The sequence below is a fragment of the Aythya marila genome (assembly GCF_965140915.1).
Source record: "Aythya marila genome assembly, chromosome: 5".
Classification (NCBI taxonomy): Eukaryota; Metazoa; Chordata; class Aves; order Anseriformes; family Anatidae; genus Aythya; species Aythya marila.
In genome coordinates, this window is record NC_139046.1 from 43290002 (window position 1) to 43317353 (window position 27352).

At 35.7% G+C, this 27352-nt stretch overlaps 1 long non-coding RNA gene across 1 annotated transcript in view; it reads left to right on the forward strand.

Moving 5' to 3' along the window:
• Window positions 1-329: 329 nt before the first annotated feature.
• LOC309878346 overlaps window positions 330-27352 on the forward strand; it is a 44185-nt gene continuing 17162 nt past the window's right edge. Inside the window, exons 1-2 of the long non-coding RNA XR_014317523.1 lie at window positions 330-730; window positions 1697-1785. This is a non-coding gene — a long non-coding RNA (uncharacterized lncRNA). The remainder of the gene's footprint in view (window positions 731-1696; window positions 1786-27352) is intronic.

Below are 27352 nucleotides of genomic sequence, written 5' to 3' on the forward strand. Positions count from 1 at the left end.
TATTATCCAACCAAGGAAGAGAGAGAAAAACAGACTGCTACATACAATGACATGAAATTTGGGAAGAAGTGTGGAGACTGTGATGGAAGATAAAAAGACATGAGAGTTGGAAAGGCAAATGTCACTGGATCTGGGATCATTATCATGTTAGGGGCTGAACTGATACATAGAGCTGATACCTGAAATAGTGGCCAAAATGGTTTTATAAATAAGCTCATGGGTATTCATTGGATGAGAAGAAGCAGAAGTTAGCTGTAGAACTAGAACCTTCTGATAAGCCATTTATTTCCAAGAGAAGATTATAGCATTTTAAGATCTGTATGGTTGATGTGAAAATTGTCGGTAAATCTCTCAAATTAATTTTCATTTAGGCTTGGTTGTTTGGTTGAGTTGCTTTTTTATAAAAAAAAAAATGTTTCCAATTGGTGAAATTGCTTCAGCATTTCTAAAAGGAAAATCTTGAAGTATTATCCTCCATGTCTTTCTGCTAAATGTTTTAGATAATTAGGAAAAAACATTTAAAATACTTTAAATCAAAACTCAAATTTTCAAGATCTAAGCCAATTCAGCTTAGATTTTTTTTTTTTTTTAAGGTATCATAAAAAAAATCAGATTTTTGAATTTTGGAGTATCTTGGACACAGAAGTTAAATCTATCTGATTTCGGCAGACAGCACTGTTTTCTGGCTATGCAAACTTATCTCTGGGCAAACTAACCATGGAAATACAAGGTAAGTTAATGTTAAAATAGGGTCTGAAAGACTGCAGTATAAAGCTCTCATGCCAAACTTCCACATACTCTGTTTCTTTTGCTTCAGCAAAAAAGTGTGCTGATTTTTTGCTGTTTTCTTTTTCTTTTTTTCCCTATGATACGAACTGACCTAACCATACTTGAAAGATTCCATGATAGAACAGGCTCCATTTATCCCAGAGTATTCCTTGAGGATGTTTGTTATGGCTCGATGATAGAATAACTGATGCATTCAGATAAATATGAGTACATTGGCTTTGCTTGCGCATATTTGTGCAAATTGTCCTCACTAGCTCGCTGGTTCTTAGGAGCCCAGTACTTCTGGAACAAAGCAGACATTGCTGCGTAAAACTGCTCTCTCAGAGATATGCTTCCAGTTCCGAGGACACTGAAACTGCCATTGTTCCTTAAATGAAGACACAAGATAGATTTTATTCAGATTTTTTTTATTACTACTTCCTATGATTTCTGAACAGTGCATTCTATGTGAAGGACACTTTTTTGTCACTTAAATAGTGACAAAATACTGACTGTTTCACTAAGCAGTCTTCTGGATGTCACTGCAATGTATCGTTCAACAGCATTTTGGGCTGCAGTGACCTGAAATTTCTAGGTCTGAGAGTGAGACTTTGTAATAGTACATAACAGCTGCTTCCTTTTCAAAAATGATTATATGATATTCACAATTTAGCTGGGGATAATGTTTGGTGTATTTTGATAATTTACTTTTTAACTGCACTGATAATTCTGTTAGGAAAATATGTATGTTATTGAAAACCAGTTGTATCATATTTTAATTAAATGTGTTTTTTATTATAACAAAGTTCTTGAAGTACTGTTCATTTATTAATACATGCAAACATAACCAATTTACCAAACTTTGTTCTTTTACACATCAGCAACCTGTTATATTGTTACTTAACACTAATATTTTTTGTGGCTGCAGTCCAGGCCTTTGTGTCATTTCCACTGACACTGGCGGTTCAGTAAATAACCCAGATACTGGGAATGCAAGTACTGTCCTTGCAGAATCAGGTATGTACATTGTAATTTGTGCATGATGTTGACCTGTAGGAATGGTTGTCATGCTATTTCTGTGAACAGATAGAGTACAAAGGAAGAGGTATAAGCTGCCAGCTGTCTATCAACAGTTCTCATCAATGCTTATGGGACATGTCAAAGTAGAGGACATGCAGTGTGGCCAAGGATGGCAGATTCTTACTTATGATCTAAACCACGTCTGATAGCATGGAAAGGGTACAGTTTTATAGGCAAATTTAAAATTGAGATAGAAATTTATCTAGGAGCTAGATAACTCAAAAATGACTACTGACTTTCTGCTCTGGTGTTTACAAAGATGCTAATTGAGCTTTGTCAGACTGGTTAGTCCCACTGCAACTAATATTACCATAATTTTATGTGGTTTGTTGTTTTTATCCACAAAATTTAGTGTACAATGTAATTTGAATAAATTAAACTATAGTTAACGTAATGATTGCTGCATGAATACTAGGACTATGGCCAGGTACCGGTAATATCTGGGTAGAATTATTGAGACAAAAGCTATAAAACAGTTGATAAACAGTGTTCCTCTATTCTTTTGTGTGGTTTTCCCTACTTGTAATGATTTAATGAGATAAGAGAGTAGGAACAGGGATCCCATAGGAACAGGGATCAATAGATTTCTTACCTAAATTGCCATTGATCTTTTAATGTTTATTGGAGTTGGTTACCACTGCTGCTTTGGTTTCACTGCATGAAACTGAAAAGTGAGAGCTAAGAATAGCATTGGGGGGAACCTAGTATTTTACACCAGAGGGCAGAGGTTAAAGGAAGGGAATGGTGCAGGGGAACCCAAGGAGCCTGCGGGAGAGAGAAGGGTAAAAATAAAGAGAGGGAAGATTCATAGGAAAGGAGAAGAGAGGAAAGGGTTTCCTATTCATTACTGGGAGTAATTGCATGTCACAATTTTGTACTTGAAAATGTTTGGATCTTAAAATTTAGCCTTAACTCATCATTTCAGCAGGTTGGGTTTTCAAACAATTAGAACTGTACTCTCCTTTCATTTACAATCACTTCCTGCACATAAAAAAATACTTAATTGCTCCATATTTCTTTCAGTAATAAAAGCAAATACCTTTCATTTAAATTACAATTTGGTCTTAACCCAGAAAAAAAGAAGTGAAACATTTCCTTGCCATAGTAGACAAACATCTCAACATGAAGCCCTGTACAATGTGCAGCTTTGTCATCCCTGGTGATATAAACAAGGAAATTGTAAGACAGAGTAGGAAGACATTTTAAAGAGATTAACTGTGTTTGATTCTACTTAAATTTAATGGATCTTGACACAATGAAGCATGCAAAGAGAATCTTAAAAATAACTTCATTAGAATAATGTTTTTCAGGGATATAAGAGAATATAAAAATGTGAGATTAGACAAAAACAGATAGACAAACAGGAGAACATAATTATAAGTAATCTGCTCTTGATCATGCTACATATTGTTAAGAGTAAATGATTTTTAGGAAAACAAAATGACAAAAAACTGAAATTTGAAATTAAACAAAGAAAAGAGGTACATTTTTTCATCTTGTCTCTTGGAATGTTTCAAAGAAAGTTCAGTGATTCATATGTGGCTATCTTCCAACCTCAGGTGGATGACTTTCTCAAAGATGTATATTTTGCACTACAGTATTAGGTTCAGCATATCAGGTAACATTCTGGGTCTATGTTGTAAAGATAGGATAATATACTTCTCTCTGAAAGCTCTATTTTACAGGTCTATAAGGCAGATTTGTTAATTATATCTTAATTATCTCATTTCTTAATTATATCTTATCAACCATTTTCTACTAACTTCTGAACTTGTAAAGAAAACTAGACAATTTTAAATTGTCTTGTTTGCATCAAACTATTGGAAATGTATATCTTTCTAGCCACCCATAGCCTATTTTGTTTCTTAAATGCTATGTATAAATATGTGTATTTTAATATTCCAAGTGTTGAGCCCAGTCCTTTAATTTGCTTTGTATGGGTAGCAAGAGAAGCAAAGAGTTTCACTGGATTCTTTGTGAGCACAAATAGCACAATATCATATGGGTTGACAATGCTTTGAGGATTACAACTTTGAGTGAAGGATGCAAAAAAGGAGTCTCAGAGAATGAAGATTTTTCGAAGTAATCTTAAAGTGAGACAGAGTAAAAAGTTTAATCTGAATCTGATTCCAAGAGGTGCTTTGTAAGGGTCACATAAATCATTTGTCACCCACATTTCGAGAAGTATTTTATGACACCTACATGTTTTCCAGAAAGAGAAATCCTAAAGTGACACTCACCAGCTGTAACATGCATTGATGAAAAATGTCGTGCACAGCCATGTATCTGATGCCATCACATCTCTCAAACCTCTGGTGTTCATCAGTGACCAACTCCAGCTGTATGCTGTATTCACTCCCCTACATTCCTTCCTTTCCTTCACTTTTTCCTAATATTTGTACCAGTGTTGATAGGGTATCCACAGCCTCTGCACCACAGAGACAGAGAAGAGCAGAATAAGACCGGCCATTGCTAGGCTATAAAATATACTCCAAGCTACAGAGATGCCATTGCCAAGTGAATCGAGGCAAGAGTACCATTTTGAGTATGCAGTCTATCCTCAAAGGCAAATTTGCTCTGTGTTCTTCATGTAACAGTTGCTGAAATAACTTCAATCTTCACCTAGAGGTTCATCAAATAAGGCAAAGAAGGTGAGATTGGTGAGATTCTGTGGAATACTGGGGTGCATATATACAGAAAAAGCAATGACAAAGCTTTAGCTCCTGATCCAGGCTGCTCTATTCTTACTTCTAGAGGATATCACCCTGAATTAGGCAGTTACCTTTCCACAGGTTGTAGGAGCTAGAACTTAGTGTGTGAATGTCTATGGACAATCAGAAAATATGGTCTTCAGGCTGACTAATGTCACTTGATAGTTTAATCACATCTATGTAAGAAGATGTTAGAGATGAAGAAAAGGTTGCTATACATTTCACTTTAGGATCTTACATTTCATTGTTCAATTTTAACTTGATTCTGAAAAATTTTGGTTTAAAAATTCTCCTTAGTGACTTAAAAAAAAAAATGAAAAAAAAACTACCACCAGCCAACAGATGAGAACTGATAGTACACCTGAATCAACAAGTGCATGACTGTAAATACAGTTCTCTAATACTAAAGACACAATGAAGCACTGCTGCACTTTCAGAGAGTTGATGCTATGATCAAGAGGGGCCTGTTGCATTGACACAAGAAAATACCGTTTATTAAATGTTATTTGTTTCAAAGGGCAAACTGTAACCAATTTGGGGGTATACATCACAAAGAAAGACTTAGTTTATTCCTATATCACTGATCCTGACTAATGAGACACTACACATTTTTAAACGCTACACATTTTTTTAAACATTTTTTGTCCCCTCGTCATCGCACTGTTTTCATATTGTGATTATGGCTCAGAGTAAGGACATTTTAACATTTATAAATTTTATTTTTTTTTAAATTCACTTTTCTTTATGCTCTTCTGGCCTACTTTGAAGGCAAATCTTTACTAAGGACACAAGTCAGTGGATGTTCTCTGCCTACACTGCAGATATCAGAGTAGCAATGTGTTTTAGATTTTTTTTAATTGTTCATCCCATGCTATCTGAATACCTCACTGTTTTCTAATTATTTTTTTTACTGACAGCTTTGTAGAACAGAACAGAACTATTAAAGGTCACAGAATGAAGCACAACTGTAATTCACAATACTTTGTGAAAACAAAGATGCGTGGCCTTGCTTTAAAACGGTACAAATATAATCTTTGTACTTCACAGCCTGCTGCATGGACAAATTAATTTATTTAAAGTTTATTTCATACCAGCACACTATGCTTTACAGTTGAGACAGTTTCTCATAAATTACAGAACACATTTAATAGAGCAGGGAATTGAATTAAGGTGTCCCCGGTACCATATTAATTCAGTCATCACTTGCCCCCACCTGCCTCCAGCCAAGAAAGAATAGGTATGCTCTTCTCTGAGGATGAAACTGTGCATGTCTCTGTGTGTGCACGTGCACACAAATGTTGGTGGAAAAATCCAGGTGCTTCTTTCAGTTCAGACTTGAACACAAATCATTGTGGAGAGCTCTTTATAGACATCCAGATAATTATGTTCCAAGTCTTTCCTAAATCTAATTTGTTGGAAGAAATTTGATGAAATAATATTTTTATGGAATTTCATATATTCTTCTCTTAAGACACTGAGAAGTGAAAGTCCTCACAGATGCAGAAAAGAGCAGGCATTTATGTAGAGCTTGACTCATTAAAATCCTAGGTGGTCTTGTGTGGCTGGTCTATATTAATTGCAGCAATGACAGTTGGGGTCAGGGGATCATGGAACAGCCGGTCTGTATTACTTTGACCTAATCTCAGGTGATATGGTCTAGGAAATAGTTAATTGCATTTATCAGCACTCCAGTGAGTCACATCTTTAATATTAGGGTGATCAATCTTTATACTTTGTAGATCCTTGCACCTGGTCCTCATTGTATTCTTCCTTCTTAGTATTTGCTAGAACAGTCAGTTAAGTTTCATAATTTTCACATGATTCTTTAACCAGAAATACTGTATCTTAAAGTGAACAAATGAAAATCTTACTGATAGAAAACTATACTAGATGCACATCAGAGACTGTGGAGGGAAGAGAGGGGAACAAATGGTCAGAAAATGCTTTTTGTCTGATTTCAACTGATGCCTCTTTCCTAGGGGATATCAGGTAAAGTTTTGAGCATGTTACCTTTTTAGATATTTTGCAATAGACAAAACATACAAGTAATGAACTGAAAATATCAACTATCAGTATATTTAAAGATTTGAAGTAGATTTAGAATACAGCACTTCATTAAACTGTATCAGTAGTTACTAGATTACATACATGCTTCCCAGTGAAGAATCATCTGTTTTTCCAAAAGCCAAAACAGTTCAGAATGGAATGCCAAATATTATATTCATTGCAAATATTTATGTTAAATCAAGAAGATGTGGACAGTGTGCATAAGTCAGGAAACTGAATTTTGTGTTTTTCACAGCAGCTGTCACTTAACTCCGTTGTAATCACAGTGGCATATTCTCACAGCATTGTTCTAATACAATTTTACGTCTCTAAAAAGGGACTGAATGCCAGCCACTGTGAGAACCTGCATTTTGAATTTCCTGAATCTGGCATATTTGAATTTTCATTCTTAACACTAGATTAAATTAAATCTTTATGTTGAATATATGGTAAGAAGCTGGATTAAGCTCTGAATTCTGTAGTTAACACTCGCACAGTGCTTCCTGAAATAAGATCACTTACATCTTTTCTCCTGTATACCATTCATGAAGATAGATGTTCAACATTTCCTCCAGGACTCTTTGTCAAATGTTTATTCTGCCTGGGAGAAAGTTCAGCTGTTGTAACTGCAGTGTTTCCTGGCAAAGGTCTGCGCCCACTTTGCTTGTCTGAGACTGCTTCCCTTATTCCTTTCAGGAATACAATAACACATACTTGCAGGGATAGGAATCCCAGGACATTCATGAACATTATCCTACAGATTGCTATTAGCAGAAGGGAGACAGGGATTTATAATATTTTGAAAATGTATTTTCAAAGCACTTGCTGGGTCTACAAAATTGTTTTGCTGTTTGCATTTGATGACTGTTTTTAAGTCTGTCTTCAATGTATTATAACTTTGAAAGCTCTACCTAAATATTTGAAAGGCATTTCAAAAATATTTCTAAAATATATTTTAAACTTTAAATGAATAAATTTTCACTCAATGCTTACATATCCTGATTTTTTCCCTCGGTGCTATGTATTTTAATGACAAAAATTTTCAGAGGAAATCAATAAACTTCAACAATCACAGTTGAAGTTCATGTAATACAAAATTACAATAAATTAATCCAATTAGGATTTATGTCAATTATAACACCTAAGCAAGAGGTTTAAATAGCAAATTTTAGTATCTGTATAAGCAATCATTTAAAACAAGTAAAAACAAAGTAAAAAGTAAAAACAAGTACTTGAAAAGAATCACTGGGTGATCTTGGTTAAAGAATGGATTGGAGTTAGCTGTCATCTGCTTAAAGACATTTCCACTGATAGAAAGCTTTCTGCAAAGAAAAAAAAAAGTAATTTCAAAAATTTCAGTTTATTTTTCTGAATGAATAAGAAATAAGGGCTTTGAGGTCTTGTAAATATTTAACATTTGAAAATGGCAGGTTTTATACCAACATGTTGATTCTTTAATGAATTTCTTGTACTTATGAACATTGTACAGCTTTACTTTTGATACTAAAAAAATTCTAAAACCTTTTTTCGGTATGCAATTGGTCTTTTTTCAATCTCAGATATATTGCAAAGATCAAGGTACTCAGGGTAGCATTTATCTGGCAATTTATCCTCCTTTAGAGTCACTGCTTGATTTGTAGTGAGTTAAATGTTAGAGATACAGAAAAACAGGAAGATCCACCATGATTCCTGATTAAAGTCTGATACAAAGGTTGCATTACATCAAAAACCTTCATAATGCTGGTATAGTTTTGTCTTGGGGAAAGCAGTGGTGTTTAGGAATAAGCAGACATGATAATGAAGGCCAGTCAGTCATCTGTTTGAGAACAGGCCATTGGCACACTTAGTTCTTTATCACTCTTTATTAATTAACAGGCTGGGGACTTTTTTATTCTTCCTGTATATGACCTGACCAAAACAGGATATGAACTGTGATCTGGCCCAGTTCTGGCAGCTAATTAAAATATCAGCATTAAAATATTGATTCACATATCGTATTAGAAATATTCAACTATGTCACAGCTCAGCCTGCCTCTCACAGCCAAGATTCTAATAGAAAGAGTAGAATTTGATAGAATGCTTTATTTCAAGAATTAGCTTAATTTAAAACAAGACATGATATAACTATCCTGGAAAAAAAATGTGAATTAAATTAGTCACAGTGAGGTGAAGAAAAAATAATAGATAAATTTATTTGCAAAACCTGAATTCCAGGTTTATGTCAGAGTACTATGACCTACATGCAACCTATTAGACAATAAGGTTGTAACAAGATGATGTAACAAGAGACATACTCTTTTTTCCTTTATTTTAAAAGCAATTAATTTAAAATTTAGTCTTCTTTTTAGAATTTTCTGTGTTGTAAGAAAGATTAACAGTAACTTCAGGAACAATTGGGTTAATAAAATCCATGTTATTGCACATTAAGCTAGTTTGTTTTGTTTTGGTGTTCCTTCTCTGTTGCAGGACTATAGAAAAGTCATCAAAAATCCTTTATCTGGAACACATGAATGCTCCCTGAATTTTTGTGTATGTGCAACTAGAGATCCTGTTGTCCTTTAGATCCAGATGTGTTCCATGTGTCTTAAAGCCTGAAGTATTTATAGGAGTAGAGGCTCCTATAAAAGAAGTATTTGAGGTTCCCTAAGAACTACTCAGTGGTGAGGGATATGCACCTGTGCTTGCTGTATGATCTGAATCACTGTCCAGAGCTGCTTGTCTCTCTCCATTGTCTACGCAGGGACTCTGAAATAAATATGTTCTCCAGATCTATATGCAACTTTAATTATTGTAGGAATTTGTGCCAGTAGCAAGGCTTTTAAAAAGTTTTGATAGTATTTTCAAAATGATTGTGCTAGTCCAGCCACACTCTCAAGTTCAGTGAGAGAGGGCTGCTGTATTTCAAATAATGATACTGAAAATTCCAATAAATGTCTACTTCAAGCTTTTTTCCCCTCATAGTTCAGTGACTTAATTTCCTAAGACTAATGGATCCCACTTCCATGCATGTGTTGGTGATTAGATTTTTGGACTAAACCTCTAGAGAACAGGAAACTTGCTTTTGACATGTACAAGTAAACAAGAAGGCCTGGGCCACTCGAGAGCCCCAGAGGTGGGAACATTCCCTGCCTGTGTTTGTCGTTGAGCGAGGAGGAAAGCTGAGCAGGCCAGGCCTCGCTCCCCGTGCACGTATTCCGCATCTCGTAGCGTTTTGGTTAAAGCTGATCTTGTCTGGAGGAAAAAGATAAAAGTTACTATTCTCTGCTGACAGAACAGGTGATGAAACAAGAATGAACTGAGTATGCCAGAGGCAAGAAGGCAGTATATCTGTTTGTACAGCTTCTAAGTAAACCGAGTCAAAACCCTGACAACCATGATTTGGGGAAATTTGGGGTTTGGATCTGTTTTGTTGTTGTTGTTTTTCTGCCTAGGCTGTTTATAATACAGGACAATTTTCCAGTGCAGTCTGTAGAAGGTACACAAGAAACATGTTTTCTATTTGATTTTTTTTTTCCAGTTTTCAGGTACTTTGTATTAGTATAATGATATTTAAATAATTTCATCTGATTTTTTTTTTTTTTACTGATTATTCTGCATAACAAGATATTTACACTGAACACAAAGTACACAGGATATTCAATATTCTCTTGAAGTCAGATACCCTTGTTCATCTCTTTTGCATCAATCTGTGTCATATATTACTATGAATCCTTTTTGAGGCCTGCTGCTTTATATATCAGTGGCATATTTTTAGGATTTGCTTTCTAGGATTTTTTTTTTTCTCTGTAGTGGTCCTGCTGAGTGGCAATGTAAAACTAAATAAAAATCTGCTATGGAAATTAATTCCTCAAGAATGCTCCCCAGTAGATTGTAGCAAATAAAATCAGAATATTTGTGATACAGTCACTGCTACAATGCTGCAGGAAAGGTGTAAAAAAAGTTATTGTTGTGTAGCGTTGTCCCTAAATACACATTCAGAGTTTTAGTACTAGATTGGTTTGACATATTTGGAGCATGTGACAAGAGCTTCAGAAATCTTCCACTTTCTCAACCAGCCTTCAACACTTATGAAATAAACTGACTACAGAGTGCCATGTTACAACTCCATTCTCTCTTCCCTGTCTTTTTTTTTTAACAGGAATATATTCACAGGGAATAGATTCAGGACTCTGGACTGAATCAGGCTGACAAAGTCTTGCAATAACGCTAAGTAGTGAATATTGTTTATTTTGGCCTACTTCCTGAATTCCTTTAGTCTTTCATAGCTTACCTTTTTTCTGTATTCTCAGGGAAAGATTATTTTTCCCATGTGAAAAGAAGTGACCAAAAATATGGAGGATGGCTGAAGTTAATAGTGCTACTCAGTGGTAATGAAAGATGACTATTCATCAGCATTAACCATTCTTTATTATCCTAAAATATAGTCATCCTTTTCACATTTTTATGGTGCTATTTGCCTGTCTTGCATAACATGTATGTAACGTATGCAAACTCAACTTTTTAGTCCAAAGAAGTTCCACAGTTAAAAATCCCTAAATATTAGTGACACCGTCCTTATTTCTACAGTGAAATTGACTACAGGCAAAAGACTTTAAATAGTTCAGGTTACCTATAATTACTGTCTCTTTTTTTATAGGAGGCTTATAACTGTAGGAAACCTCTCAACATTTTTAATAAAAATGTGTCTAAAGGTGGATGAATTAAGAGATTGTATTGCAAGTGTTTGAGAGGAAAACAGCAAAAAAAAATACTACAAAGAATGAAATGCTGCAGAATTCAAAAAACAAAAACAAAAAACAGTAACACTTGGAACATGATCCCCAAGGAACAAATAAATAAATAAAATAAATAAATAAATAAATAGATTCTTGTGAGCAGCTTTTTGTTCTGGTTGCTAACTGAGGCATGGCAACATGTGCAGGTATCTCCTATTTTATTCTTCCTCTGTTTGAAAAGAGATTTTTTTACTCTCTTGATAAATAAATAAGATTGCATTAAATAAATAGTTGGCCTCACAAGAAATTCCACTTCCTACTCAGACCAAACCAGCGCTCATGAGCCAACTTGTACTGAGTGCAGTGGCCAAAGCAAGGTAATACCACCTGCTAACAATGGAAATGGGCAGAGTACAGACAAAACACTGGAAAAGGTATGAAAAAAATTTTTTATGTGTAGCTATTGTTACCACAAGTGCTTTGTATGAACACAGTGAAGTGCAGAGCTGGTATCACCACCTCTTATTAAAATTTCCTGTTTTTTTTTTTTTTTTTTTTTTCAGGTTATTTTTCTATTTTCTCTTGTTTACTACTTTATTTAATTTATCCATTTGTTTGATATCCTTCATGTTTGGCACTTGCATGAGAATTTTGTACAATTTTATTTTATTTTTTAATTTAGCCAAAACTAATTGTATAACTTCTAGTAATGAAACGAGAGAAATATATTATAATGTAAAAAACTTCCTTGCTCTTTTCCTCAAAAAACTACAAATCATATATTCACAAATTAGGTTTGACAGCTTTTTTTTTTTCATATGGAAGTCTTCCCATTGCCTTAAAATGCCAAAATTTGTTTAAGTAACAGACCTTCAGAATGCAGTTTGTACATGCTCAGTAGGTGCTTCATAATTTTCAGTGTTGATTCCATCACTGTTTGCATTTCTTGCACCTCTTATTTCAGACAAGTTTACTCTTTTGCCATCTTCACCGTGGGACACAGCAGGCAAACTGTAGAGTATGTGACAAAAGTGAGGCTTCCTCACAGGAGCTTCTCCATTGAGAGAGAGCCAATATTAGGCACTAGACTGAAAAAGTATTCATAATCATTTGTCAGTCTTTTTTTGTGATGTGAGATAATATTTCGTTTTGTGGTTTCTGCACAACATAAAAAGGAAGGTATCTCATTCAAGGCCAGCGTCTTAGAACTGGGGGTGAAGAACTGGGGAATGACTGATCATAGCACGCAAGCCTAGGAGAAGGTAGAAGGAGTCAGGTGTCTAAACTGAACTGTTGAAGACGGACAATGAAATGCTGGTAAAACAAACAAACAAACAAAACTGAATGCATAAAAAAGATTGGAACAGGATAAAAGTTTGCAGGGAAAATCAGTGGCCCTCCACTATTGTACATGTATATGCCCAGGAGCTGCAGAGAAAGATTTGACCTGACGTGGAATGTGGAGCAAGCAGCAAAATAGTCTGCCAGGTAGATTGACATGAGAAGCCAGGGAGATGAGGAAAGGAGAAGGAAAGAAAACAAAAAAGGAAAACTGATTAACACCAATACTGGTTAAAGGACATAAATGTTACCTAAGGACAAAGATAAACCATCTGGAATTTAATGAGAGGTCGTTGGAGGGATATGAGCTGCAAGCCAGGAAATGAGTGGAATAATTATGAGTGGAGCAGATCCTCCTGAGAGTCATCACGCAGCATTTGCAGGGCAAGCAGGCGATCAGGCCCAGTCAGCATGGGTTTATGAAAGGCAGATCCTGCTTGACGAACCTGATCTCCTTCTATGACAAAGTGACGCGCTGGGTGGACGAGGGAAAGGCTGTGGATGTGGTCTACCTTGTCTTCAGCAAGGCTTTTGACACCGTCTCCCACAGCATTCTCCTCAAGAAACTGGCTGCTCTTGGCTTGGACTGGCGCACGCTTCGTTGGGTTAGAAACTGGCTGGATAGCCGGGCCCAAAGAGTCGTGGTGAATGGAGTCAAGTCCAGTTGGAGGCCAGTCACTAGTGGCGTCCCCCAGGGCTCGGTGCTGGGGCCGGTCCTCTTTAATATCTTCATCGATGATCTGGACGAGGGCATCGAGTGCACCCTCAGTAAGTTCGCAGATGACACCAAGTTAGGTGCGTGTGTCGATCTGCTTGAGGGTAGGAAAGCTCTGCAGGAGGATCTGGATAGGCTGGACCAATGGGCTGAGGTCAACTGCATGAAGTTCAACAAGGCCAAGTGCCGGGTCCTGCACCTGGGGCGCAATAACCCCAAGCAGAGCTACAGGCTGGGAGAGGAATGGTTGGAGAGCTGCCAGGCAGAGAAGGACCTGGGAGTGATGGTGGATAGTCGGCTGAATATGAGCCAGCAGTGTGCTCAGGTGGACAAGAAGGCCAACGGCATCCTGGCTTGTATCAGGAACAGTGTGACCAGCAGGGCTAGGGAGGTCATCTTCCCCCTGTACTCGGCTCTGGTGAGGCCGCACCTCGAGTACTGTGTTCAGTTTTGGGCCCCTCACTACAAGAAGGACATCGAGGTGCTTGAGTGGGTGCAGAGAAGGGCGACGAAGCTGGTGAGGGGTCTGGAGAACAAGTCTTACGAGGAGCGGCTGAGGGAGCTGGGCTTGTTCAGCCTGGAGAAGAGGAGGCTCAGGGGCGACCTTATCACTCTCTATAAGTACCTTAAAGGAGGCTGTAGCGAGGTGGGGGTTGGTCTGTTCTCCCACGTGCCTGGTGACAGGACGAGGGGGAATGGGCTAAAGTTGCACCAGGGGAGTTTTAGGTTAGATGTTAGGAAGAACTTCTTTACTGAAAGGGTTGTTAGACATTGGAACAGGCTGCCCAGGGAAGTGGTGGAGTCACCATCCCTGGAAGTCTTCAAAAGACGTTTAGATGTAGAGCTTAGGGATATGGTTTAGTGGGGACTGTTAGCGTTAGGTCAGAGGTTGGACTGGATGATCTTGAGGTCTCTTCCAACCTAGAAATTCTGTGATTCTGTGATTCTGTAATTAGCATTTGTATCGTGAGTTTGAGTAGAAAAAAAAACAAGAACAGTGAACATGCCTGTGGGATGACTCTACCAACGTAATTCAATACTGTACAACTGTATAGTGCATGTCTAGGGACACCAACTAGAAAGCAGGTGCTAATTTGTTTTCTGCAGAAGCTGGCATAAGGCATGGGATGGAAAGCACAGAAGACAAGGTTTCAAGATGATGACCGTGGAAAACTGCCCGAACCATTGTATTTAGATGGTGATTGTACATGGCAGTTCCTGTGTGATGTTAATGATTTCCTTCAAAACACCTGTCTCAGATATTGTCACTGCGTGAAATTGTCATTTTTTGTATTAAACTTTCACCCATGACTGAAATTAAAATTTACATATATATATATATATATTCTATTCTGAACAAGTTCAGAATTTCTTGAATATGCCCAGGGGTTTGAGCTCAGTTTCATTGACAGCTTTACTGCTGTAAGCTCTGAATTTGTAAATGATTCACCGTCATTACATGGTTCTTAATTTTTCAGTGAAATGTAACAGAAAATTGAAAGTTTCTTTATGGAAAATATATATATATATCGCTTGCCTTAGAAAGAAGACAGATTTATGGAAAAAAATACGTTTCTTATTTTAAATTTCTATTTTATTTTTATCATTTGTGATTTCTGTTTTATGTTGAATATTTTTCCTGATCATTCCAGTTCTCTGGGAGTGTTGTTCAGTGTGTTCTTTCTTTTCCTATTACTTTATAATTTATTTTTAGTTTTTAATATGTTTCTATTAAACATTCTTTTCATCTTTGTATGTTTTCTTTAAATTTCTTAAGTGTAAAAATGCATGCATATCGAAATAATATATTATTATTAAAAAAATCACAGATAATAGCATCTTATTGTTTTTAAGAAAATAAAAGAAATTAAGAAAATAGAGTTTTGTTGAGTTTTAAAAAGTTTTAAGTACTGTACCTGCCATCTACTGGAAGTACAAGGACAGTGCACTTAAATTGTGTTAACTGTTCAGCCTGCTATAACATCCTAGTACTTTATTACTTAACCTTTTCCTATTAAAAAAATAATAATAATAATAATTAAAATAATTTCCTAAAAATAATAATAATAATAATATTTCGTATATAGCTTTATTAAAAGTGAAAGTCTTACAATTTAACTCAACAACTTCTCAAATCTTCAGCTTTCAGCCCGAACCAGTACTAAGAATCCAGCGTAAGACCATTTCCCTGGTCTTCTACCCCATTCCACATTTGTTGGATCTGTACAACTTGTAGTTGGAGTGGCGTGTGAAATCTATATGAACAAAGAGGTTCTAGAAACTAAGTTATAGATTTCCTTTAAAAATAATAGATATGGTATTTTTTAAAAGACAACTGATATAATTAAGTTTTGTTTTTAGAATGGGGCACAGTTTTAAGGGACAGGTAAATTGTGTTAGGTCCACTTTCATCTCTTACTGACTTCTGGTTCTGGTCCCATAAACCACAGTAATTTCATTGCAGCGTGGTAACTTGGGCTGATTAAAAAACAAAGTGATATAAAACAGTTAGTCCATTATTATGCTGCTACTTGATTCGGGACAGTCTGACTTAGGTATTATTTGATTTTGTGTAGTAATCCAAAAGTTCTTGGCAACAGAGAGAAAAGAAATTAATGATTAGTTATGGCTGCTACGTGATGTGAATGCCTAAGTTTGCATTCAATGCAATATGCATACCACTTTGGTATGAGAAACTGTATTTTCCCTACATATTAACAGCAAAAGCTAATGTAGATTATTTGATAAACTAGATTTCATCACAGCAAACTGTGTACAGGAAGAGAAAGAAATGCATATTTACCATTTAAAAGCTAGAGCTAACCAAATCAAGGCAGGGCTAAAAGAAAAACAAAGGAAGTCAGCAGTTGTCATCAGGGAAGTATTGCTGAATTCCTAGGAGACTATTGTGGAAATAAACCTTTTCAGCCCTAAGAAAGCTCAATTACAAGATTGTAATTTTGGATACCTTTTACTATTAGATACTACTTGGCATCATTTTTAGTGTCCATTATTAGACACTCTCAGAGTATTACGTTCTGAGTAAAGTATGACTAAAACTGCTGTACTTTACTAGAACTGTTGCTAAGCAAGACATTATAATTTTTTTCTCTGTTTTCTATCAGTTTGTTAACATCTATTAGGACATATTGTCACTTCCTTAGAGGAAAAGAGATTGGGCACTGAAATTCATTTTCACTTTTCAGAATTTCTTGGTTCTCAGACAGGAATTTAAAATCTGTATGTCAAAAACAGACAACCTTGGACAAGAGTTGCTTTCAGTGGAAAATATAAATGCTTTAGGCAAAGAAGCTGTTGAACTTTTGCCTTCTATTTGAACTATATATAAGCTAGTTTGATTATGGAAGGGTACAGAATGTCTGGATTCTATAAAGTTTAATTTAAAATTGATTTGCTATGGTAGGTATATTATGCTGGCATTTTCCCATCTTTCTAGCTGATCAAATGTCAAGTCCACAAGAACATTTCTGGAAACTTTTTAAAGCAGAATTAAAAAAAAAAAAAAAAAAAAAAAAAAAAAAAAAAAAAGAGAGAGAGAGAAAGACAGAATTCCTTTTCCTCCAAGAGATTTTATTGAAAACTTTAAATATAGGAACAGTTATTTGCTTAGCAAAAACTTATTCATTATGAATGACAAGTAGATTTTATTAGTGCCACTTACTAATAAAATACTTTTAAATAAAATACTTATTAAAATCACTTTTGAGTAAAGGCAAATTCACTTAACATGGGAGATGGAGTTGGCACCATGCTTTGGTTGGGATTCGTCTGTGCACAGCTAGACACCTAGACATCTTAAAAATTCTAAGATGCCTTTTTCAGAAATGCTTTGTACATGATTCCCTGACAACCTCTAGCTGACTGTGAGCTATTCCTGGTTTCCAAGCATTTTAGTACAGGTAGACTACTACGCTTTCAGTATGAGCTGAAAGCTTACTTTCTTTCTCTGTACATTCTGGGTAAAAGATATTTCACATAAACAGTCTACATGTTTTCTTTTTTTTTTTTTTTTTTTTTTTCCCTCTCTCTTTGACTGTAGAGAAGAAAGAATTAGAGAGATGGAGGGGAAGAGTGGGGTATTTATGGATATTTTTTCCTAGATCTGCATTGCTCTAGGCCAGACATGGTTAACCATTAACAGTTTAAATTAAACACTTCATATGCATAATAAAAACCAGGTCTCTTATGCTGTTGCTGAAGCAGAATGGCTCTTTTTATTTGATATGTGCTTTGATAGTATTCCAGATTTTTTTTTTTTTTTGCATTTAGATAGGTTAAGTGGTGCCTGAAGGATGATTCGCAAATTATTACAAACAGCGTAGCAGATAGTCCACAGCAAAAGAGGAAACATTAAAAGATGTTTTTCTTTTTTAAGAAAAATGTCATCCAAAGTTTAGTATCCATGTGGAGCAGACATATGCTCATTCTATATTTCCCCATCAGAATTGCTCTTTTACTTTACGTCAGATAAACTTCTGTGTCTTCTGTGGTTCTGTTGGCTTCTCCACAGATGTTCATCTGCTGCCACCTGAGAGAAAAAAAATCTCACCAATTTCTACCCAATCAATTCTTCCCAAATGTTACTTTAATCTCTATGCCCTCTGAAGTTGCTTTTTTTGCATGAATTTCATCTCATCTACTATGTGAGACGTTCCAAAGCAGACAAGAGCCTTAACAGATTTTATTAGAAGAGATGCAAAACAAAATGAGAATCCATTATCTTAAAGCAGCAAGATTTATTTCTCCCAACTTAAACTAACAAACTATATGTCTGTTTTCATTTAGTGAATATTTTTTTCCCTTCCCTTCCCTTTCCCTTTCAGGCTTTCTTCTTCGATAAGTTTGGATTTAGATTCTAGGGAAAAAAAAAAAAAAAAAAATTAAAAAATGCACAGTAAGAAATCAGCATTCTGTATGTATGCTGCCTCGCGTTCACACTGTAATTGTATAAATAAGATTTGCTAAGTTACCGTACCCCTGACTTTAAATAAAAGCACAATTTCTTGAGGTTGCTTTTATCATGGAGGGAATTTTTTTTTTTAGATTTCTTTTTAATTTTGGTCATTGTCTAACAGCATTTAATAAATCAATGTTATGAATACTTAAATTAAAATGAATTAATTTTGAAGTGAAACTTAAAGTGAATGAATTTTGGGCAGGGAAACAGGACTTTCCCTTAATCATTTCAATTAGTGATAATGCACTTCTGTTGTTTTTTTCATGTTGTTTTTTGGTGGTTGTTTTTGTTTGTTTTGTATTTCTCATGGATTACATACATTAAAGTTTTGTGAGGACTCAGAGGAGCAATTGAAGCGTGATTTATTTGTCCAGCTTTCCTACTAGAAGGAACTATGCATTTTCTGGAATGTAAGATCTCAAAATTTTTATAATCTGAAATGCTTGAAAGAGCCTTAAGAGCAAACTGCTGATGTCTTGGCTACCTGCACTGCATGACCTGTTTCCTCATCCTTGACTGAATTGCTGAAGACCTAAGACTGCTTACTTGATTAAAAAAGTAAAAGAAAAATCATCTATGGAAACACCGATTTTCAAGTATTCCCTAAAGAATTAGGTTAGAAAGTCATAAATTCGTGAGAAGCTTGCGTATAACAGAAGTGAGAAATAGATCAAAGTAATTGTTACCTTAAATCAGACTTTGGCCTGTTAGTTATGCCTATAGAACAAGCATTCTGGACTGACTCCAGAAGTAAAGATTTCTTCCTGAGGGGACCAATAGGAAACGATCAGACTTTTCTTTGATGAATATACCATTCTTTCCCTTTTTGAGGCCACCCAGTCTAATGCTGGGGCTTGCATGTTTTCTGGTATGTGAAAGAAATCTGTAAGATGATAAAAAGAGGAAAAAATATTAATTCCATGTACACATTTCACCAGCTTGAGTTGATGATAAAGGATGTAAGAAAATGAATGAAACACTAAGCTATTTTTGGAACTAGCAATGACATGCTGGAACAGCTGCATTTACCTGCTTAACAAAAGGGCATAAGGAGAGAAGCAGGAAGAAGGAAGACTGGTTGTGTTTTGATTACAGCATGAAGCCTGTATACCAAAACTGAATTTTTAGATCTCCCACACTTTTTTGTGTGACTTTGAATATGGCATTTAATATTTCTTATGCTCCAGTTCTTTGCCATTCACGATGGTGGTATTTTTCCTGACTCCCAGGCATTCCTGGGGAACTTTGCAGTAAGTTCTATATAGGAATGGCAAAGCAAATTAAACAATTGCTTCAAGGCTTTAGCCAAATGAGAATTAGTGCTCTTTTGTCATACAGATTTTGTGTAAGTCTAAACTATTTTGAAAAGATAGGAATAAAAATACTGCCTGGATAATATTGTTTTGAATGAACCTTTTATTTGTCTATTCTGTAATTAATCACCATCTTAATAGGTACTCAAAATTAATATTTAATTTTAGTTGATTTATTCACTTAAGATTCATTTGTCTAGCAATGTGGGTTACTCACTATAAAAATTATCAAAAAGAAACCTAATATTTTTCTCCAAGTTGCATCTGATCTCCTAGAAAACCATTTCCTACTTTCAAGCAGCTTTCATACAGTAATAAGATTTCTTTCAGCATTAGTGTATCCAGGATAAATGACACTTTCTACCTCTGTATTTTGTTGGGGGCCTAGAAATAATGTAGACAGCTAGCATCTGTACTACACATGAGCTCTTACTGAGAATATCCCAAACAGAGTGAAAAGATCATTAATAGCCCAGATTTCAATCTTCTTTATGCAGCTCAGGTATCAAATGAATAATTTGCTGTCCATAGCTTTGAGAAGCTCAAATATAAAAGCTACAAGAGACAGGATAATGGTATCTTTGTGATTACACTGTTTTTCTAACTACTTTCAAGGCTTTTGCTTTCAGTTCTGCCTTAACGAAAAGATAAGCCTGAAAACGAGCCAGGTCCTTATTAAAAGCATAGCATATGTCTAGAAAAAAAAAAAACAAGTCTTGCTGTTCAGATTTATGTCTTTTGGCAGATTTATAAGGTGTTTCCATATAGTAGATTTGATTCCATGGACAAGTGCTGAAGGCTTTATGCTTAATTTCATAACTGTTTAAAAATTCTGATTATAAGATGTTCTTGATAATAGGATTTATTCACAGTAATTACCTGTGAATAAATCACAGTAATTTTCTGGACCAGTGGTGATGCTTGTACCTTTTTATAATAAACATGTTTCACAACCATAGTTGAAAGGGCCAAACAATAAGGAAAAGATGAGTTACACTCTGCATCTGTCCAAACTTTTACATACTTTTGCTCTAACTAACATACATTTTATAACCATCATTTATTCAGCCATGTGCTCTGCAGGTAATGGAGTAAGATGATGAATTCTATACATGTGCATCTTATAACTAAGTTTGTTATTAAATCTCTGCTTATAACAAGTCTTTACCAAAATGTTTTTAGATCATACTAATTAAACCAGAATCAACAGTAAGCATTTGTTTTCCAGATAGCTTTAGCTGAGAACAATACTTCAGGGGTTTATATCCCAATCATGTATACTTAGAATATCAGAAAGTACATGTGTGTTCAAGTGAAGTAATTCAAAAAGGGAGAGCATGTGAAATGTATTAATACTCTAAGGTACTGCATTTGGTTGCTTGCCATAGGGAACTGTAACACTAGCATCTTTGTAAAGGTTGTGGAAATATAGGCTCAGTCACATGGTTAAATTTTTGCTTGTGACAAAGGATACTTGAATGACATGTTAAAAAGGATATAACGTATCTTCCACTGAAGGTTTGATATAGCTCTAAATTGCTGGGTTAATATTTTTCAGGAAATCAAAGACTGTTTTGTAGATTACTTTTTATTCTGTGAAGACCAAAGAAAAAATGCTTTTAGATATTACTGTCCTCACATTGTTACCTAAGTCACTACTTTTTTTTTTTTTTTTTTTTTTCCATTTGGTGAACTTGTAGATGGTTTGTAGTACTGCAGATAATAGGGGTGTTTAAAATGAAAGTCAGAATCCTCCCTGGAATACCTAATTATTTTAAATAGGTCATATTTGAATCTGAGTTTTCAGATATGGATTTTCTCCTGCTGTCTTTGTTACAGTATTTCTTTCCTATTATTGTTCTCTCTATATATCTACAAATAATGTTGTAAACCTTGAACATCCTTGAATGAATGAAACCTTGAATGCATGGAAAAAGCCTTCACATGCCTTTTGTTGCAAGACATTTTCAGTGTTTCAAATAAAATTCATGGAGAAATGCACAATAGAGATGGTCACTAAGGCAAAATAATTTCACCAGAACATTATTGCATTACCTCTTTGTCAAAAGCTACTATTCTTTATCATGCAACTGAAGAAAACAAATCAAAACCCTGCTCCTGTATACATTAAAAAAAAAAAAAAAAGCAAAAAAAACATTTAAACATTTAAAGTATCTTTTTCAGTTTTTTGTTTGTTTGGTTGGTTGTTTTTTTGTTGTTTGTTGTTGTTTGTTGTTTTTTTTTCAATCAATAAAGAGCTACATGAAGAATGGATCACAAAGAGTGCTGGCTAACAATCATTTTTTAAGACTGGGACAAGTGCTAGATTCATAACCATACCCGTAGAATGGCTGGGGTTGGAACAGACCTTAAGGAACACAGAATCATAGCATCATTAAGGTTGGAAAAGATATCCAAGACGGTCTGGTCCAACCATCCCCTGACCACCAATATTGCCCACTAAACCATATCCAACCTTTTCTTAAACACCCCGAGGGATGGTGACACCACCACTTCCCTGGGCAACCCATTCCAATGCCTGACTACTCTTTCTGAGAAGAAACTTGTCCTAATTGCCAACCTGAACCTTCCCTGATGCAACTTGAGGCCATTCTCCGTAGCCCTATCACTAGGTATTTGTGAGAAGAGGCTGATACCCAGCTCCCCACACCTTCCTTTCAGGTAGTTGTAGAGAGCTCTCCTGAGCTCTTTTCTTCTGAATAACTTTCCAGCCGCTCTGCCCCAAGCCTGTAGCACTGCATGGGGTTGTTGAGGCCAAAGCGCAGGACCCAACACTTAGCCATGTTGAACCTCATCCTGTTGGCCTCTGCCCATTGATCTCTGCAGGGCCTTCCTACCCTCTGGCAGATCGACACTTCCCCCCAGCTTGGTGTCATCTGCAAACTTACTGAGGATGCACTCAATTCTCTCATCCAAATTATCAATAAAAATATTAAAGAGGGTGGGCCTCAACACCAGCCTCTGGGGAACATCACTGTTGACCAGTTGCCATCTGGATTTCACTCCATTCACCACCACTCTCTGGGCCTAGCTATCTAGACAGTTTTTAGCCTAGCAAAGAGTGTACCTGTCTAAGCCGGGCTGCCTGCTTCTCCAGGAGAATGCTGTGGGAGACCCTGTCAAAAAGGCTTTGCTCGAGTCTACGCAGACCACATCAACAGCCTTTCCCTCATCCACCAGGCAGGTTCACCTGGCCATTGAAGGAGATGAGGTTGGTTAGGCAGAATTTACCTTTCATGAACCCATGCTGACTGGGCCTGATACCCTGGTTGTCCCACACATGTTGTGGGATTGCATTCAAGATGATCTATTCCAAATCATTCACCAGCACTAAGGTCATGCCAACAGGCCTATAGTTCACCAGATCCTTCTTATGACTCTTCTTATATATGGGCATCATATTAGCAAGTCTCCAGTCATCTGGGAGCTCTCTAGTTGACCAGGACCACTGATAAATGGTGGAAAGTGTCTCAGCACTTCACACCTGCCACCTTTCTCAACACCCTCAGGTGGATCCCATCTGGCCCCATGGTCCAGGTGGAGTATCAGGTCTCTAATTATTTCCACCTGAATCATAGGAGGGTTATTCTGCTCCCCATCCCAGAATCATCTAGTTGCAACCCTGCTATGGGCAGGGATGCCACTTACTAGATCAGGTTTGCTCAGGGCCTTGTCCAACCTGGTCTTGAACACCTCCAGAGATGGGGCATCCACAGTTTCTCTGGGCAATTTGCTCCAGTGAGTGAAGAATTTCCTCCTAACCTGTAATCTAAATCTCCCTTCTTTTAGTTTAAGGCCATTAATAATTCTATTTTTTTTTGCCCTATTATTGAATAAATCTTACCATATCAGGAAGTTATATCTAAAGCAGTGTAAACTATTCTGTATTTCTCTCTCTCACTGCTAACCCTAAACTTCTGTGTATTTAGTCTACATTGTTGAGAAAATTACATTCTTACTCTACCCTCTTCGTACACCAGTACTCTTCATTCATCACCAGTGCTCTCTGTTGGTAATAGTTTCAGTTTACAAGTCTGTGCTCCACAGTGATAGGAATCTCCAGAAAGCTCAAAGACCTGCTGACAGAAACCATGTAATATCTCAACTGAACATAGTGCTCGGTGGATGATTTCCCTGGTGTGATGCTGCAGAAGTCTACTGATTTCTCAGAAAAGAAGGTTGTTCATTCAGAAGCAACTGAAGTGCTCTGTTGAGAGAAGCAGATACCTCTGTGATTCTAAACAATGCTATCAGGGCATTTTTTTTAGTGTGTTTCCAGTTTTCTAAATGTTGGCTCTACAACTGTTATCTCAGTTATGTGAAGTGGGAAGAGAACATTAATTCTGATCATAGTGAAGACAGTGGGAACTGGGAGATTTTGCAGAAATGCAAATTATTTTGCTTAGCAAAATCAAGGTAGTTTAATAGAGGGGAGAACATTGATGGTTGCTTAGTGACAAACTATGGGCCTGAGAAGCTAAAGGTATAGTCAAGATAAATAAAGCTGAGCAGTTAATTAAAAGTGTACTCAGCAATCATAAATCAGTCTGACTGTTACAGCTACTACTACCTGTATCAGAAATAACGTAAAAGTAATCAAATACAAGGGAAAAGATAAACCAGAGAGACAGACAATAAACACCTCCTAACTGCTCTTCCTTTATTTGATATGTGAACGATGCATAACATGTACAATTGAATGCTCCAGTCCCTTCTCCTAACAGGAGAAGTAGAAAAAAAGGAGAAAAAATGAAAATTAATAATAATAATAATAAAGTGAAGCATCACGTTTCTGATAGATATCTGTAGTAAACATTCATTTTTGTACTCTGCTTTTCAAAATTCTGTAAAAGATCAATAGCTTTAAAAACTAAATACAAAACTTTTAATTTGGTAGGGTCCTAATTTAATATAAAATTACATTTAGCAATAGAATTACTGTGGTTATTACATAGGCTTCTAAAGAATTTTAAATCTCTTGAAAAGTCTGATGTTTTTCAGGTAACACATTTCTTATTATTTGTGTCATCTGATATTCTGTAAAATCTTTGTGATTTTTCTATATTGATAACATTCTAAAGAGAGATTTTCATACCTGTATGTTACACTTATAAAGGTTCTTAATGACAAGTCTTATAAGCTCAGACTTCAACACTGAATTTATAGATCTAGAGACTTTCACCATAAAGTGAGTCAGAATGGGAATTTTGCATGGCTCCAAAAACTGAATACTCATTGATAATTTTCTTATAAACTGTATCAAATAACAGATCAGCAAAACTTCAGGAACTAAACTCATTTAACTTAATCTATTGTTTGAGGCCAGTAACAACATCTAGTAAAACAATTGATGATACATTATAAAAGTACTCACCAGAATTCATCAGGCTAATGTGTCACCTGTGCCTAGTATTGTAAAACTTATTAATAATTGTACAATCATACAGAGATTTATTCTTAGTCTTTAATAACCTGTAAATATTTTGTCATAAACACTTCATGTTTCAGTTAGAGAAATGTGCTTTTTCTTTTTTAAGCAGTGCAAGTCACACAATTTACTGTGCATATTCACTGTTGAGTACAAACAATTGGATTTAAAATGAGAAATCCATGCTGATTTTGCGAATGAATTCCCTAAGATGTAAAGTCCTTTATATGTGTTGAACTAGGTCACAACCTCTAGGTCAAATGTCACTGTGAATTATAATAATTGCAATTTATGGTAAAGACTAGAGTAAGATTTGAAACCTGTCAGTACATATCATGAAGTGGAAATAAATTACAGCTTGTCATAAATGACAGATTTCTGTTAGGTGCTTCCTTTCACTTTGACTGCATCAGACCTTTATCCGCCCAGCAATTAACTTTATTCACATTAATATTCAGCAGTGTTGACAAGACTGACACAGTAAAACTCAGTTTGTATAAAAGTAAAGATAGATTGATGCAGAGTTATTATATTGTCTCATAATTCACTGTTGAGAGGAAGATCTTGATAAATGAAGAACAAAGCTATTGACTCTGGTGTTGACTTACTGTGCCAGAAAGAACTCTGATTTTCTGTTTTCTACGGTACACAATTTTTTGTTTGGAAATAAACAGTAATTTTATCTAAAGTGTTACTAGAAGTAATATTAATGCACTGGTATCATCCTGTTTATTATTTCCATATTTTCATTGGCTCCCCAGATCTTTTTTGAATGTGTAGAATAATTATGGTTACATGTAATGTCAAATAAGGCTAATCGTATATTTAAAGCAAGCTTTTAACTTCTCTGGGAAAGAAAAATGTGTGCTACTGCTGCCTTTGCTAAGGTTATTGCCACACAAAACCAAAAATTATCTTTTCAATTAAAGTGGAAAGGAAATCACTGCTAAAACCCAAAAATTTCCCCAACAGTTGCTGTATTCTTCTTATGTAATATTGCCTAACAAGAAGTAAATTTAATCATGAGAGAAAACAGGTTTGCTAATGTTAAAAAGAAGTGTTACAGATGTTGTAAAGAGATTAAGCAGCTGCTCTTTCTAGGTTTATAGCATTTACTTAAACTACATTTACAAAATTGCTAATGCATGGTTGAAGCCATTAGAGAGACACAAATTTTAAAGTACAGATATAAGATTTCTCCTAGTACCATTTTACTTTTATAGTGTGTTTTTTTTTTTATGGAAAAATCAGAAAGCCCTTAATTAATCAAGCCTTATCTTAGGCACAGAGTTTGAGTTAGATAAATAAGATTTTATGTTAAAGTAGTTGACAGAGATTTCTGTACAGCTTCTCACTGAATGTGTCAATTTTACAGTACTTTCCTCAACAGGCACTCTGAAAACGATGGAAGTAATAATAATTCATACCAGCATTGCCTAGAGATTTAGTTTCTTTTACTCCCTGTTCTTTCCTATTGAATGTGCTGATGTAGGTAGAATACAAGAAGTCTGAATCTCTCATGCATGATATTCTTCTGTTACTACTTCACTACTTCAATAGAATAAGTTCAATACAGGGAAACAAGAACATGTTGGAGAAGAATTATGAGTTCTCCACAACAAGTTTTACTATGCACTAAACAAAAAGAAGAGGTAAATGTCATGGCGGAATAACTAAAACCTAGTTTATTGTTTTTTCTTGGTGTCAAAAGGTTTTCTGCAGCAAGGTCAGCTGAGAGCAATTTGGAGCTGCTCCTCCAAGAATTAACTTTGCTTTAAAATGACATTACTTCATTTTTCTGTTTCTCATTGTATGCTTATTAAATGAGGAACTGAGTTTACTGTCTGTAACTATTAGACTTAAGGTTTGTTATCTCTTAAGTGTTAATCTAGGAGTTGCAGGTTGTGCTATTCCTGTCCAAACAGGGAGTAACGTTACCTAAGTGTGGTGGTGCTTTTCAGCCTCACCTCCTCTAGGTGAAGGTATGAGAAGGTATTTGATACTAAAAGGAGAGTACTGATGGTGTCCTTCTTACATCCAGCACAAGCATGAATTCACTGATCAGAGAAGCAATCCCTTTTATCAGTCTTGTGTGTCTCAAGTGAAATTTTATTGTGGCTGATCTGTTTGTTAAATTTATTATCAATTTTATGACAATCGAAAATTTTCAGATTTCAGCCATTCACTACAAATGTTCACCAAGATGTATTATAAATTTGTCCTGAGATTGCTATGT